Source organism: Danio rerio, chromosome 5 (assembly GCF_049306965.1).
Source record: "Danio rerio strain Tuebingen ecotype United States chromosome 5, GRCz12tu, whole genome shotgun sequence".
In the NCBI taxonomy this organism is placed as follows: Eukaryota; Metazoa; Chordata; class Actinopteri; order Cypriniformes; family Danionidae; genus Danio; species Danio rerio.
The window spans coordinates 70160738-70177349 of NC_133180.1; the positions used below are offsets into that span (position 1 = coordinate 70160738).

Sequence of the window (16612 nt, forward strand, 5' to 3'; positions counted from 1 at the left end):
ATTTAAGACATCAAGATTCTTGATTTGTAGCATAGCAGCTTCACAGCCTCTGAGAAAATCAGAAAACTCTCGTAACTCAGAACTGTCTTTTGTTCCGATTTTTGGCCATGAATTTAGCTTATCTCTGAAGGCTTTGGCGATCACAAATGAACCTCCATATCTTTCTTCAAGAGTGTCCCATGCCGCATAATATGCTTCATCCGTGCCCAGTAGAAAGTAACTCTCAACAGCTCTTCTGGCTGGTCCACCCACATACTTGCGGAGATAGTAAATCTTTTCATTTACTGGGATGTTTTTCCGATCTATCAGTGTCTGAAAAGACATTTTCCAGTCTTTGTACTTGAGTGGGTCTCCATTGAATACGGCAGGCTCTGGTACTGGTAGACGGCTTATATTAATGGATTCTGCTAATGCTCTAGCCAGAGCAGTAGTGCTATCTTCTTGTGTAGCATTGTTCGGAAGTTGACACCTTGTGGTCTGTGGTAAAGCGGAAAACTGATGCAGTTTTACAGTAGGTTTTGATGGTGTTAGCAGAGGTTCAGGCAAACTTCCTGGCTTAGGAGCAGCTTTCCTTTGTTTAACATTGTCATGTAGGAGGTCTGAGATTTCTTCATCTGAATTAATTTCTTCCTCGTACACTTTCAGTCGTGCCTTGGCAGCATTCATTTTCTTTACAGTTTCTAGACGTTCTAGCTCTCTTCGCTTCTGTTCTAATGCTTTTAGTTTTTCAGCATTTTCTGCTTCTTGTATTGCTAACCTTTGCCGGTTTTCTGCTTCTAGATTTTCAAGCTCGTTTCTTTCACGATCCATTTCCTCCATAACTTTAAGAGCAGCTTCAGTTGCAGCTAATTCAGCTGCTGCTTCTTGTTTCTTTACAGATAATCTGCTTGAACTTGAATATGTGCTTCTTGCACTCTTAGATTTTTGAGACGCTGCTGAGATGAACACTTGAACCAGCTTCACTCCAGCGTAGTGACCCCTTTGCTACATCCTTTACACTTCCACTTTCTACAAGCCAATCTTCAGCTAGTTTTATAAGCTTTTGAGAAACAGCATCGCATGTATCCACTCTTCGACGGGTGTCTCCATCAGGAGTTACATAACTGCGCAGCTTATCATAGGTTTGTTTTACTTCTGATGAGGCATATTGGACGTGGGCAATGTGATCATGCAATGTTACACTAACAGGGTTTTCAAGTGCCTTTTTAGCCTGTTTAGCAGCAGATTTCCATTCATCATAGCATGCCTTAAAGTGAGTTTGAAACTTATTCACCTTTTCATCGTGAAGTGCTTGACCCTTTTCAGTGAATTTCCTAACTCTTTGGCTTTTCCTCAAGCTCTCTTCTTTAGCAGCTTCATTTGTGCTTGGCTCTTGTGCGCTTGTTTCACAATTTTCATCTTCAGGACTGACTTGTAACTGCAACTCCACAGCATCAATATCACAGTCTTCTTGATCTGCCATACCACTATTATAGTGTGCTTTAAACTTTGTTACTTATAACTTTAACTCAACTAAGTGATATCACTGTCTTTAATGTGCTTATAGCAGTATATTTCTCAACTATTTAAAGATAAACTTAAATGTGTGTCATAAACACCTAATAAGCCAAATTATAAATAAATTTCTCACTTGTTACAAAATATAAAATATAAAAAATGAAAAAGTAATGACTTCCCCTTTAAATATATCTTAATATATCCTTAAATGAATAATAAAATACTTGTAGCTAACAGTCACCTTATATTAAACAAACAATAACTTCAGCTTAGTCTCAAATTTTTTACCACTGCACTTTACCCCTGTAAGCACTTAATAAAGTCCCTTTAAATTAACAAGGTTAATCTGCTTCACATTTAACTTGTTTTAAATGTGTTACTTCTTCTTAGCTTAACCACGCTGCACTCTTATACACCGACAGCCGTTGATGTGGGATTTGCGCGCTTGCAGTCCTTTTTTCCTTTGATGCTTGAGAACGACGTCACCGCCTAACGAGCTGCTCGTTTACAGCTCCGCTGCTGCGACCGGCACCGCTCTGCTCTCCTCTCCTCTCCTCTCTTCCAGCGCGAAACAGGCTGAGTTCTGACTGTTACTCCCCTCAAGATGAAACAAAGGCTCAAGTCGTTCTTGATTTTAACTGACATTTATTCGGACACGAGTCTGTAGTATGTCTTGTACATTCTAGCCTTGCACTCCTTTATGTCCCAATATTGCCGTCAGAACTACGAAAAGAAATACATAAACTTCAATTAACCCTTTAAAGGTGATGTTGCACGTAATAAACAACATACATACAAACAAAAGATAAAGTGCACATTCAACATGTAAAGAAATACACTTAATTGGCTAATTATACATTACATACGGACACATAATCATACACGTTCACATACGTTAACACCATACAACACATACCTCATTGGCCTCTCTAACTCAAGAGGAATAAACTTGAAGGGTTGCAGTTTCTCTTTAACAAACTTCTTTGTACTTTTGAATCCTTAAAAACGTGTTTTAGCACAGCACCTTGTGGCTGAACTACTTGTAGTGGATCGGAAGAATATCTTCATTGCAACAATGAAATAATTCCCAAGCTAAACATAACAAGAAAAGGTTCCCCCCTCCCCCTTATAGTTTTAGTTAAATAACTTTAAATGAATTAACATGCAATAACAACAAATGTACATTACTTATTTATTCTAATGATTAATTTGAACATTTTAACTATTTATTGACCTTTTAATGTAAAGTTTTTGTTTATAGAGTGTAATATATAAGCATTGCTTCTGACGGCAGCTACACTCTTTCTCCAAAATTAGAATCGCTAGCTTGTGTGCTGTTGAATGAAGAAGATCCAACAAACATGAAGTGATGCTGCATCCGAAATCACCCCCTATTGCCTTATCCAATATTCCCTATTCCACTAATATAGTCCACTTAAGAGTAAATGAAAACGAGTGCACTAAAGAGATGACGTTTTTATGCTTTGGTTGCTAAATCCCTCAAACTGATTAAATGTTTCTTGGTCAGACCTTGTGATACAGAAGTTATCAGTTAGCGAGCTGTCTCTAAGTAATGAAACAAATTAATTTGATTTATCATGTATACAAACGTTACTTTAATTCAATCATAATTTATTTTCAAATGCACACTGACAGGATTCCGCTGTGGTCGCCATCTTGTGGTCAGACGCAGAACTTCATTCAACGCACGAACACTGCATTACAGGTGGTTTCTAGCCATTGTGTAATTGGGCCAAAGTCCATTTAAGACAAGTCTGTGGTCATCTTTGCACTTGGGCATGTTAGTGCAAGTAACAAGATCTCTTTGAATAGGAGACTTCATTGACATCATTTTCCAAGCTCACGATTAAATTACATGCTGAAAAAAACTGCTTAAACCAGCCTAGGCTGGTTGGTTGGTTTTAGCTGATGAACCAGCTGGTTTTAGAGGGGTTTTGGCCACTTCCAGGCTGATTTCCAGCCTATTTGGGATCACCAATGAACAACAACTGTCTCTTATCTGTTTTTGAACGTTTGAATCAAATAAAAACTGATTGTTGTCACTGTAAGAAGAAATAATTTACTAAATATTACACATTATCATCCTGAATAAACCCAGCAGGCACACAATGTCATAAGACAGGTTAGATTTAGGTTGTGACGTCAGGTGACCAAAATGCAATGCCAACATCCACACAACATCAAGCTGTAACATCATTAGCCGTTTACATTTGTTTAATTTTAGGATGGATGTTGGACATTGACGTTGGCCTGAAATTCGGTTTTGACGTCAAACGGATTTTCATTTCCAATGCCGTTTTGCCGTTCATTTCTGATATTAGTGTATAACATCAATCAGACATCGAAGTAATTTCCAGCTTTATGCTTGAGGCAAATCTCCTCCCAAAATGGAGCAATCTCTGTTTACAAATTTGTGTGCATTCAAGTAGATGCAATTTTTGCGAAATGGCAGAGGTGGGAAAGCCAAGAAAAACAAAATCTGCAGTGTCCAGTTTTTGTTTTACAAGGTCTTTTAAAGCACGATCAGTTTCAGTTTCTCCAGAGAGCTCCTAACGTGCGCCTTATTATTGAAGTGCTTCTGACATCCGATCCTTTCAGAAACGAAGGAGCAAATGATTCAAGTATAATAAATTTTAGGATGGATGTTGGACATTGACGTCGGCCTGAAATTGGGTTTTGACGTCAAACGTATTTTCATTTCTAATGCCTTTTTGCCGTTTATTTCTGATATTGGGGTATAACATCAATCAGACATCAAAGTAATATCCAACTTTATGCTTGAGGCAAATCTCCTCCCAAAATGCCAGCAACCTCTGTTTACAAATTTTTGTGCATTCAAGTAGATGCCATTTTTGAAGAATGGCAGAGGTGGGAAAGCCAAGAAGAACAAAATCTGCAGTGTCCTGAAAAATTTAATTCCTTAAGCTGATGATAATAACATGCGCCTAATTATTGAAGTGCTTCTGACATATAATCCTTTCAGAAATGAAGGAGCAAATGATTCTTTCAGCAACCTAAACCATGAACAAACTGCCGTGTATAACTATTATCATCGCCTTTTGGACTATTATGAAGTCGGAATGACTGAATTACTTTCTAACAGGAGGCTACACATGCTGGTGAAGATTAAAGATACAGATGAGAGGACTGTGGGCTATGTTGTGTTATTTTTTTGAACACAAATAAGGACTAAATGTATGCTGTGTGTAGTTTTTCTGTAATTGGTAACATATCGGAGACTGCAAGGGTCTGTGTTCATATATGTTGCATTTATTTATTTATTTCATATAATTGCAGACGTTACAGTAGGCTATTTCACACTCAAATCATTGATCTGCAGTTTTAATCAAGTTATAATGTTTATAGAAAGGTTAGTAATTAACATTTATACACAAGTATGTACGTGTTAAAAGCATCTGTTTTGTGAGAAGTGCTTCTCAGATGATATGTGAACGACCCGTACAGCTGTACTTTGACATTTTCTTGAGCAAGAATGGCGTCGACTGAAACGTTATTGACCTTATTCTAAAATGCGGAAGTGCGCCTGTTTTCGCGATTGTTTAAGAACTTCTGATTCAGTTGCCTATAGGAGAAATGACTAGGAATAATAAACGGCAGAAAACGGTCAAGAAAATATCATTTTGCAACCTCAAACAGCAAAACGAGCAGTCTTTGACGTCTAAAAATGAATGGAAGTGAACTAGACCGGAAGTCTTGAGCCAAAAAGATTCAAATGGCTGCGCCTGCTCATACGCATAGAATGAGGTGAATACACCACGCCCACCAAAAGGGTACCCTTGGTACACTTTAGGCAGTGAAAACGCAAGCCTATTAAAGGTGACTCGTACCGACCCGTTTCATACCGTACTGTACCAGTCAGTGGAAACGGGCCATTAGTGGCTAATTCGTATGAATTTGTATGATCTCATTTATACATTTTAGTACGATTTGCTCAACGCCCAGAGATGGTTGGGTTTTTTATGGTGCCACACCTTCTTTTAAAAATTTTACAATTTCATGCAACTGAACTGAACATGCAATGAATTTGTACAAATTTGCCACTAAACTGAAAAAAAAAACTAAATGTAAAACCGTTATATAATATCAGGCTATGGTGATACAGACATGTTAATAGCAGATGCACCATGACACAATGCAACTGACTCTTAAAAGGAGTGGGAGATGAGACTTTGATTGGTTTAATGCATGTTATGCTCACACCCATAACTCATGAAGAGAATAAGCACAACCCTGTTAGACCATCCGCCTAGGCGCAAACCTTTTATTATACTTTTTTTATTAACCTTTTATTATTTTATTATTACAAACCTATTTTTTCTGTCCTTAAAATGTTAGTGTTACTATCATAAAAATAGGTGAAAACCTGATAGAATAGATACATTGTGGAGACATTTGATGGTTTTGTTTAGAGAATTTGCTCATCTGCAGTATGTCTATTGGACGTCTCCTTTTGAACATTGAATAAATGTTTTGAATATGTCTTTAGGACAGGGATGGGCAAACTCGGTCCTGGAGGGCTGGTGTCTTGCAGAGTTTAGCTCCAACTCTAATCAAGCACACCTGCTTATTGATTTCTAGTAATCTTGAAAACACTGATTAGCATGTTCAGGTGTGTTTGATTAGTGTTGGAGCTAAACTATGCAGGACACTAGCCCTCCATGACTGAGTTTGCCCACCCTAATATGCTAATATTCGCTATAATTGTATCTTGAATATCTTATTCATTCTTTGAGTGGAACAAAGTATAGATATCCTTAAAACTAACAATCTGAATCTAACATCCACATGTTTTATTTTAATTTAAGAGGATTATTAAAAGTAAGTCAATTAAATTTAATTTAAGGCCCTTAAAAGTTGTTTTAAATGCTATTTTACAAGCTATAATGTTTGTATCAATATGCTAGTTTAATCTGAAAAAATTTCATCTGCAAACATTGGGATGCTGTTTAGTTTATGAAATCGAAAATCCTGGTAGACTTGACTTAATGTAGCTTTGTTTACTGCAGTAACTAGAGTAAACACCTGCTAATAAGCATTTTTATTCAGTGGGCCTATATGAATAATCTTTTTGTTTAAGATTAGTTTCTTACAAGCATTAATTTTCCTTCGCATTAGTCTTTTTATTCATCAGGGGTTGCCACAGCGGAATGAACAGCCAAAATATCAGGCATATATTTTACACAGCGGATACCCTTCCAGCTGCAATCCAGTACTGTGAAACACCCACGCAGTCCCACATTCAAACTCATACACCACAGCCAATTTTGCTCATCCAATTCACCTATAGCGCATGTCTTTGAACTGGAGGAAACCAAAGCACCTGGAGGAAAACATGGGGAGAATGTTCCACACAGAAATGCCAACTGGCCCAGCCAGGACTTGAACTGGGGATCTTCTTGTTTTGAGGCGACAGTTCTAACCACTGAGCCATTGTGTCACCCTTCTTACATCTGTATTTAGTAAATATACTGTAAGTCAAAATGTCGCCAGTGTTACCTGTTGAAACCTAAAGTGGGGAGGAGCTCTAAATGTATGATGTATGGAAAGAGTGTTAAAACAGTCTTAAACAATGTTGAATCTGATTCCTGTATACTTGAAATGGCTGTTCCCTCAATCAGTGCACTATATAAGATATACAGGACAAACCTTTTAATATAAAAGTTTAGTAAACAAAGGCAATTACAAATCATAGGGAAAAAAAAAAGATAGAGGACCAGATGTCATTTAGTTGACTTGAAACTTTACAAGTGTGCGTTACATTAAATTAAATTAAAATGTAATTTGATGTAATCTCTCTTAGAAGCAAAAGCATCAGCGGGTGGGGTGGAGTAATCAGATTGGCTGTGAGGAAAAACCCTGAAAGCTCTTTTTTCACCAAACACAGGCTATTCAAGATCTGATCTCCGGGGTGGAACTCACGAGGAAACTATTTAATATAATGCTTCCTGACCCAGAATGTAATATAAAAATGTCTCTGAGGTTTCAAGGCACCTTGGCCTATTAAATGGCTTACGTAACAGAGCAATTCAATCAAACATTAAAACCTCTCTTAAAAAGGCGATAGGGTTACTACAGCTGATGACTTTCAAAGACATCTATTCTAATATTGTAAGATTATTTTTCGTGACCTGATGTAAAAGAAGAAATGTACTACAAAACATTATACTCAAGAACTGAATGTTTTAGGACAGTTTCATTTATTTTGATAAATGCACTTAGCTGTATTTTAGAGTGTTTGCACTTCAAAGTGCTTGTTTGATCTAAGATCAGAGTTTTATGTATTTATGTGTTCATTCTTTTGGAAAAGCATACTGTCGAATGCATTTATGATAACTAAAATATGCTTAAATGTAATATAATAACCTATTTGTTTTATCGATTAGCAATTAAAAAGTTGGGCGACACAGTGGCTTAGTGTTAACACTGTTTCCGAGTTTGCATGTTCTTCTCATGTTGGGTTTCCCCCACAGTTCGAAGACATGTGCTATAGGTGAATTAGGTGAACTAAATTCGCCGTAGTGTGTTTGTGTATGAGTGTCTATAGATGTTTCCCATTACTGGGTTGCAGCTGGAAAGGCATCCGCTGTGTAAAACATATGCTGGATAAATTGGCGGTTCATTCTGCTGTGGTGAACCCTGACAAATAAAGGGACTACACTGAAGGAAAATGAATGAATGAATGTAATATAATAACATATTTGTGATTATAGATTAGCAATTAAGAAGTTACAATTTAGCTTTGTACATTTAAAATACATTACGTTTTTAAGAACTCAATAATGATTTATATTTTGAAGAATGTTAGAAACCGGTAACCATTGACATTAGGAAAAACAAAAACTATATGGAAGACCATGATTACCGGTTTCCAACATTTTTCAAAATATCTTCCTTTGAGTGTGACAACTGAAAGGTGAGTAAATAATGACAATTAGAGGTGAACTATCCCTTTAACAGTGCGATGAAGGTGTGGGATTATCTTAATTGAAATATTAGCTTCCAACCAAAATGTGCTCAATCAGACCACAAGATGGCGCCGTGATTCAACTAGACATTTTGTGTTGTGGTTCGGTAAAACCCCAAACTGGCAGCACATAACACTTATGCTCTCAAAAGCCTGTTAATTGTCAGTTTATAAAATATCTAGTATCAAAAATAATGGCATGCAGTTCCATATAGTGTTACTATCGTGAAAATAGATAAAAACGTACTGATAGAACAGATACAGATTGTGGAGAAATTTGATGTTTGTGTTTATTAGAGAATTTGCTCATCTACAGTATGTCCATTGGACGTCTCCTTTCGGACATTAAAAAAAGAATAATGTCTTTAAGATGTTCAACGCTCTTTAAAATACACCCGGGCTAATATGTATACTTTAACTAAACCTGATGAGACATCTGAACTGCCTAAGCTAACTGAGTGTATTAAAGATGTTATGACTGGATGACCAACAATTTTCTTCTCTTAAACTCCGACAAAACAGAATTATTACTTATTGGACCTAAATCCTGTACACAGCAGATCTCACAACTCAACCTACAATTAGAGGGATACAAAGTTAGTGTTCGCTCTACTATAAAAGATATGTGGTGTCAGACTAGACAGCAATTTAACTTTTGAAAATCATATATCACGTCACAAAAACTGCCTTCTTTCATGAGAAATTACGCTAAGTTACAAAGTATGCTTTCCATCTCAGATGCAGAAAAACTAGTCCAAGCTTTCATGACTTCAAGGCTGGATTACTGTAATGCTCTGTTTGCTGGCTGCCCAGCATTCTCTATTAATAAATTTCAGCTAAATGCAGCTGCCAGAGTTCTTACCAGGTCTATGGAAAATATGATCATATCACCCCGATTGTATCCTCCTTACACTGGCTGCCTGTTAAGTTAAGTAGTAAATTTAAAATATTGCTTCTTACCTATAAAGCTTTAAATAATCTAGCTCCTGTTTATCTAACCAACCTTCTGTCTCGCTACAATCTAACCTGAAAACTGAACTGACAGTTTCAATTTACTATGATCTTCTATGTGAAGCTGCTTTGACACAATCTACATTGTAGAGGCGCTTTACAAATAAAGGTGAATTGAATAGGATAATACATGCTATAATTGTGTCATGAATATTTTTCTGATCACTTTTTTCAATAGAACAAAATTTATCATTAAAAATTCACAGTTAAAGCATCAATACCCTGTCAAATTATTTTACAACAGCATCGTTGATATTTATGACATAACAGGACATTTAATGACAAATTTCATCTTGTACCACTGTAGTTGAGGTCATGAAAAATATTAGTGACTTTGTTATAAAATTCAGGACACAATCGTAATGGCCGACAGTCATGTTTATGACAGATTTATGACGTTATGTTGTCTTGTTAATGTCAAGTTCTCATAACAAAGACATCTCAAACGTCAGCTTTGCATTTATAATGACATAACTGAACTAATAACATTTTGTCCTGAAACTGCAGAAATTCTCATTTATATTCAAGACATGACATGTCGTAGTTATAAAGGTTTACGCACTTATTTAAAGTTTATCAAGTGGCCTAATCTAAAGCGTTAACAAATCATTTAAAGGTGATCCAACTGTTCACTTTTTACTCTGCTCTCAAAGCACTACAAAAAGGTGTGAGTTGTGCTCATATCTTTACCTTTTTGCTTTTTTTTTTTCTAACCTCGCAGCTGAGCATTGGATGTACATATCCGCCTGGAGGAATGCCCAGGGGCTTCTAAAACTAATTTTGAACTCACAATGTACTGCCTTCTTTTTTTACTGGTTGAAAGCATCAGCACTAAGGGTAGAGGCCTAATTTACTTGCACAGAGTGAGTCGAACTCAGCATCTTATGCATGCTTAAATCATATTTAGCATCTTTGCACTTTTGTATAGCTCTCGCACATGCATTTTCTTTATAGATCAAACATGCATTGTTTTACATACTCAGCCAAATGTTGAACAGTGTCAAAATCAATTCAGAAAACATAAGAGTTCTTCATAAAGAGCTCAGTCTCAGCTAGATTCCCCAAGAGTTCATTGTCAAATCAGCTCCATTGACACACCAAAATCATCATTAATCTAAGACTTTAACAAACGTGGCCTCAAAAGAGCTTCAAATCATCGCAAAGACAACAAGACTAAAGGTTTCAGCTAAAGAAAATCAAACAGTACACTGTTAACAACAGAATTTAGCTCTAATATGAAAGGAATTTTACTGTATATTTACAGTAAGCATACAATACCGTAAATGCATGTACAGCAAGATAAATTGTACTGTAGGACAAATTAATCAAATAGTAAAATGTTAAGAAATTTAGTAAATTACACACAATTTATCTGTAATATGAAATGGTTTTACTGTATCACAGCTATGCGATGTGTCATTGTAAAGTTGCATTCTAAAAAATATAATCTTTGGCGTCATTAAAACATTAATTATTAAACAATTGTTGTAAATCGAAAGACAGTAAAAAGATGAAAAGAGCATGAAACCTAGCCAATCATACTGTATATGATAGTGAATATATAAATGGACAATAATTTATTTTAAAGAGAACTTATTTTATGAAAATATATTGAGACGTTGAGAAGACTAACAATACTGTATATTTACAGTAAGTAAACAATACTGGAAATTCATGTACAGCAAGATAAATTGTACTATAGGAAAAATTAATCGAACAGTACACTGTTAAGAATTTTTGTAAATTGCACACAATTTAACTGTAATATGAATTGGTTTTACTCTATCACAGCTATGTGATGTGTTACTGTAAAGTTGTTTTCTGAAAAATATTCTCTAGAGCATCATTAAAACATTAGTTATTAAAAATGTGTTGTAAATCGAAAGACAGTAAAAAAGTTAAAAGAGCATGAAACCTATCCAATCATATAGGCAATACAGTAATTTACCGTTTGCACTGCTTTACAGTAAATATATAAATGAACGATAATTTATTTTAAAGAGAACTTATTTTATGAAAATATATTAAGTATGTGAGAAGACTAAAAATACTGTATATTTACAGTAAGTATACAATACCGTAATTCATGTACAGCAAGATAAATGGTACTGTAGGAAAAATTAATCGAACAGTACACTGTTAAAAATTTGAGTAAATTACACACAATTTATCTGTAATATAAATTGGTTTTACTCTATTACAGCTATGCAATGTTTTACTGTAAAGTTGTTTTCTGGAAAATATGCTCTTGGGCATCATTAAAACATTAGTTATTAAACATTTTTTGTAAATCGAAAGACAGTAAAAAAATTAATAAAAAGAGCATGAAACCTGGTCAATCATATAGGAAATACAATAATTTACCGTTTGGACTGCTCTACAGTAAATATATAAATCATTTTAAATAGAACTTGTTTTATGGAAATATATTGAGAAGGTGAGAAGACTAAAAATACTTTATATTTATAGTAAGTATACAGTACCATAAATGCTATACAGCAAGATTAATTTTACACTGTTAAGGATTTTTGTAAACTACATGCAATTTAATTCTATCATAGCTATGCGATATGTTACTGTAAAGTTGCATTCTGGAAAATATTTTCTTGGGCATCATTAAAACATTAGTTTTGATATGTTGTGAATCAAAAGACAGTAAAAAATAAAAAGAGATTGAAACCTGGCCAATCATTGGAAATACAGTAACTTACAGTTTGAATTGCTTTACAGTAAATAGATAAACTAACAATGGATTAAATGTTTTTTTTTTATGAAAACTTAATTGAGAAGGTGAAAACACTAAATAAATACTGTATATTTACAGTAAGGATACAGTACTGTAATGCATGTACAGCAAGATAAATTGTATAGTAAATATTAACAGTCTCTTTTCTATAAGTTTGATTTACAGTAAATTGACTATATTTACTGTAGTTACTGTAAATTCTGCAAGTTACTGTAAATTCCTTCATATTCCTTTGGCTTAGTCTCTATTTTAGAGGTCACCACAGCGGAATGAACCATGAACTATTCCAGCATATGTTTTATGCAGCAGATACCCTTCCAGCTTCAATCCAATGCTGTGAAAGTTACTGTAAATTCTACAGGAAATTGTTAACAGTGCAATAATCCAAAACGTGTGAATATGCATCAGCAGAACACTGAGACATGGAAAAAGGTGCAGGAAATGAGTAAAGAAGCAGTGAGAGGCAAAGAAATATGCATGAAGTACTTGAGAAGCAAATGCAAGCGCTCCACAGGGCCACGAAAGAACAGCAACAGGAGCACCAGGTATGTAAATGAATGTTGTCTGGAAAAAGCGAATGTTCTTACCTAGACAAATGAAGAACTCAGGCATGAGCACCTTAAATGCTGTTATAGTAATGCAATATAAATGTGCACTTACACAGGACAGTGGCGCGTCCGTGGAGCGGAAGAGATGTGCTCATGTGGCTGACACAACTGAGGAATAATTGCCTGTCTTTCCTAGACAGAAGCAAAAGTGTGGCAGTGTGAGTTTTGCTGCAGAGCCAAATGTTCCTCCTTAAAGCCTCAAGAGGGCAGGATTGAGTCAGCAATCCTGATTTAGGCGCTGTACTGTACATGCTGAAGAAATGTGGACTTGAGATACCACACCCATTTGTGCTGATTTAACATCCCTGAACCACTAAACTACTCATAAATGTCCATTTTTGGAAACAGAGATTTATACAGCATGAAGACACTTTCTGTTCATGTATATTTTGTTAGGGCAGAAGGATATTTGGCAGAGATAGAATTTGATCAGCTGGAATCTGAGGGTTTAAAAAAATCTACTGAGAAAATCCCCGTTGATGTTAAATAAAAAATAAAAACTTTTCCCTACAGAAAAATCCAGCTTTAACCAGCCAAGGCTGGTTGGCTGGTCGACCAGCCTGGTTTTAGAGGGGTTTTGGCCATTTCCAGCCTGGTCTTAGCTGGTCAGGCTGGGAGATGACCAGCTAAAACCAGCTTGACCAACCTAGCCAGGCTGAGAGTCCAGTCAAAACCAGCTATGTCCAGCTTAAACCAGGCTGGTCAAGCTGGTTTTAGCTGTTCATTTTAAAGCCTTACCAGCTAAGATCAGGCTGGAAATGGCTGGAAACCCCTCTAAAACCAGGCTGGTTAACCAGCTAAAACCAGCCAACCATCCTAGGCTGGTTTAAGCTGGAGTTTTCAGCAGGGTTATAAGAGGTTTAAACACAGTTGTGAGGCATATAACAATCCTCTAATGGTAAAAATTCTATTTTTTATAATCACACTTCATAAAAAGAGTCTGCAGAAACACTTTTACTGACATTCTCTCTTTGTATATGTCATCGGATGGGGAAAGTCCTGCCCATTACTGACGATCTCTCCCTTATTAGCATAGACAGACGTGAGTGAAAAGCATCCTTCTGTCAGTAGAGTTTTGTGCAACGCCAGTTCATTCTGATTACGTACTCCTATATACATTTCTGGAGAGAGCAAAATACGTCCCAGGAGCTAGTTTGCTGTTTTTGTGAAATCCATCAGAGGCCGCTGTGTACACTTTTTCACATCTCAAATTTCTCTCACGAGTGTCATTCGTGCATGTAAATCCACCAGAGGCCGCAACCGACTGATCCCCCTACCCGCCTCCTTCCCTAAACTCAACCAATAGTGTTTTAAAAAGCACGATTGACCCACCCACCCCCTTCCCTAAATCCAACACGGTGTTTTAAAAAGCAAAAAAGAAAAACCCTCGCCTGATTTTTACCACATTTTCAGATTTTACCACATTCTCACTCTGTTATTGACTTGTTTATTTTATTTGTTGGCTTCTGTTTTTGTGTTACCTGCTTTCTGGAACTGTTCTTTATTAAATACCTTGTTGTCGCAGTCAACTCCACTCAGCGTTTCAAGTCTGTTGATGTACATGTCGAGCTACCGGTCAACACAATCTCACTGCAATTCATAACTTTTTGATTTAGTGGCTAATTCGTATGAATTCATACGATCTAATTCGAACAATTTAGTACGACTTGCTCATCCCCCAATGACGGTTGGGTTTAGGGGTGGGGTAAGGTGCCACGCCTCCTTTTTAAAATCATACAATTTCATACGACTGAACTCGTACAAATTCGTACGAATTAGCCACTAAACTGGCAAAAAGTAAAGTACTTATGTTTTCTCGTGAGATCAGGCTGGATAAACTGGTAAAAGCAGGAAAGCCATCCATATGGATGTAAGCAGTCAGCTGTTAAGTGCAAAAAAGAACTGCATCATACCGCCATGTAGCATTAATTTTAAATATGAAATACAACCATACGTAGCTCTGGCTACATAATTTGCGCTCTCCAGAAATGTATACAGGGCTACGTTTTCAGAATGAGTCTATGCTGGTTTTTATGCGTTATCTGCCAAAGATAATGTCAGCGACTATTATTATAAATGTTGAGTTTTGGGATGGGCAAATGAACTCCGTAGTCTCCATAGATGACCTGTAGATGACAGAGTTAATTCAACTCATTTTAAAAAAGAGTTTCAGTGTTGAAGGTAATTTAGCTGTATTTCAGTTAATGTAGATCACTTTTAGTATCACCACAGTGCTATGTGTGATTTCTATGCTTGATTCCTTCTTCTCAGCTGTAATCTGTGTGTCCTTTGATTCAGACACATCTGTTGCGCTTGTGATCCAGCAGATGTGAGCAGGTGTGGCGGGTTTCAGACGGGTGCTGAAGCTGGCAGATTAGCCTGAAAACACTCTGGCGGCTCACAGAAACAGAAGTGGAGGCTCTCAGGAAGACAGCCAGAGCTTCAGACACACACATGGATGATGATGAGACGGCCTGGCTGAGAATCACACACCAAAAAGTGGCTCACAGGCACCAACAGCCTCCCGGACAGAACATCTGAGGGGCCCAAACTCCAAACCAAAGTGGAGTGCCCTGCAAAAAAAAAAATAGGATTACAGATGAGAAACACAAAGAGGACTAGGACCTCACTGAGACGTTACATAATTTGTGATAGAAATATAGCGTGTGATGCTTATTTTAGATATGTGACTGTGTGCTGGGCTGAAGTAACAGTTAACCAGCAAACAAAGCTGTGCATTGTTCAATAAATAAACCATAGTCATACATGTAGCCTATTATACATGAAATAAAAATATTGTCACAAAACAAATCTAAATTACAACGTTTTATTCAAAATTCAGAAGTGTTACTAGACCTATACTATTTGAATTACCTTGCAAAATCAATGTGCTAAGCGTGTGTTTATTAGATAACCCATCACCACACAATTCCGTCGTTGTTCTTAGCCTGTTTGTAGGGTATAGACTCATAGTCTGTGGTAGATTTACAGACTGCAAATGTATGTCTGTCTCCTCTATTAATGAAATTTGTAGTAGAGTGAACAGCCAGCGGCTCCACGCGGACACATTTCCCTGGCATAGATCCAGCACTCTCTGTGGCCTACAGCACAGCGCCCTCTTCAGGAAAACTCAGGCTGTGCTCCACTGGTTTGAGCCCTGCAAACAGTAAGTAATGGAAGACCTGTAATGATGATGATATATTACTAGTGCACCAGCTGGCTTCCAGAAGTAAAAACTCGATTCATTTTCTCCACAGGGAATTGGATTTTTTAAAAGAACTTATAGCCAGCATTTTAAATCCAGGGCTACTGTGAGCCAGGGTGCTGAAAATGTTACATTCATTCATTCATTTCCCTTCTTCTTAGTTCCTTATATATCAGGGGTCACCACAGCAGAGTGAACCGCCTACTATTACGGCATGTTTTACGCAGCGGGTGTTCTTCCAGCCGCAACTCAGTACTGGGAAACACCCATACACTAGTTGCTGGTTCATTTTGCTGTGGTGACCCCTGATAAATCAAAAAACTAATAAAACAATAAATGAATGGATATTACTTTTCCATAGATATAATTATTTATTATGTTTTATATTATAATTAATCTTCACAGGAAACAATCAGCAGCTTTTCATTTTTAAAATAGCCTATTTTTTCTCATGGGGACCCAAAAATGTTCCCACAACAAGTAAATAAGTGATGACTATAGCTATATTTGTGGCCAAATTTGGTCCCAACATTATGACA

At 36.5% G+C, this 16612-nt stretch overlaps 2 long non-coding RNA genes across 3 annotated transcripts; one reads left to right on the plus strand and one right to left on the minus strand.

The window, feature by feature from the left end:
- Positions 1 to 2126: 2126 nt before the first annotated feature.
- Positions 2127 to 2574, minus strand: LOC110439121 (uncharacterized). Its single transcript, XR_012406479.1, has 2 exons — positions 2414 to 2574; positions 2127 to 2220 (listed from the first exon to the last, which is right to left on the minus strand). It is a non-coding gene; the product is annotated as an uncharacterized lncRNA (long non-coding RNA).
- A 579-nt stretch (positions 2575 to 3153) lies between these two features.
- On the plus strand, positions 3154 to 15297 carry LOC137495529 (uncharacterized). 2 transcript variants are annotated; one of them, XR_012406478.1, is made up of 5 exons: positions 3154 to 3223; positions 10236 to 10377; positions 12669 to 12805; positions 12925 to 13026; positions 15196 to 15297. It is a non-coding gene; the product is annotated as an uncharacterized lncRNA (long non-coding RNA). The 2 variants fall into 2 exon arrangements; XR_011015376.2 differs by lacking the exons at positions 3154 to 3223; positions 10236 to 10377 and adding an exon at positions 8360 to 8452 and having other exon boundaries at positions 12672 to 12805.
- Positions 15298 to 16612: the final 1315 nt, after the last annotated feature.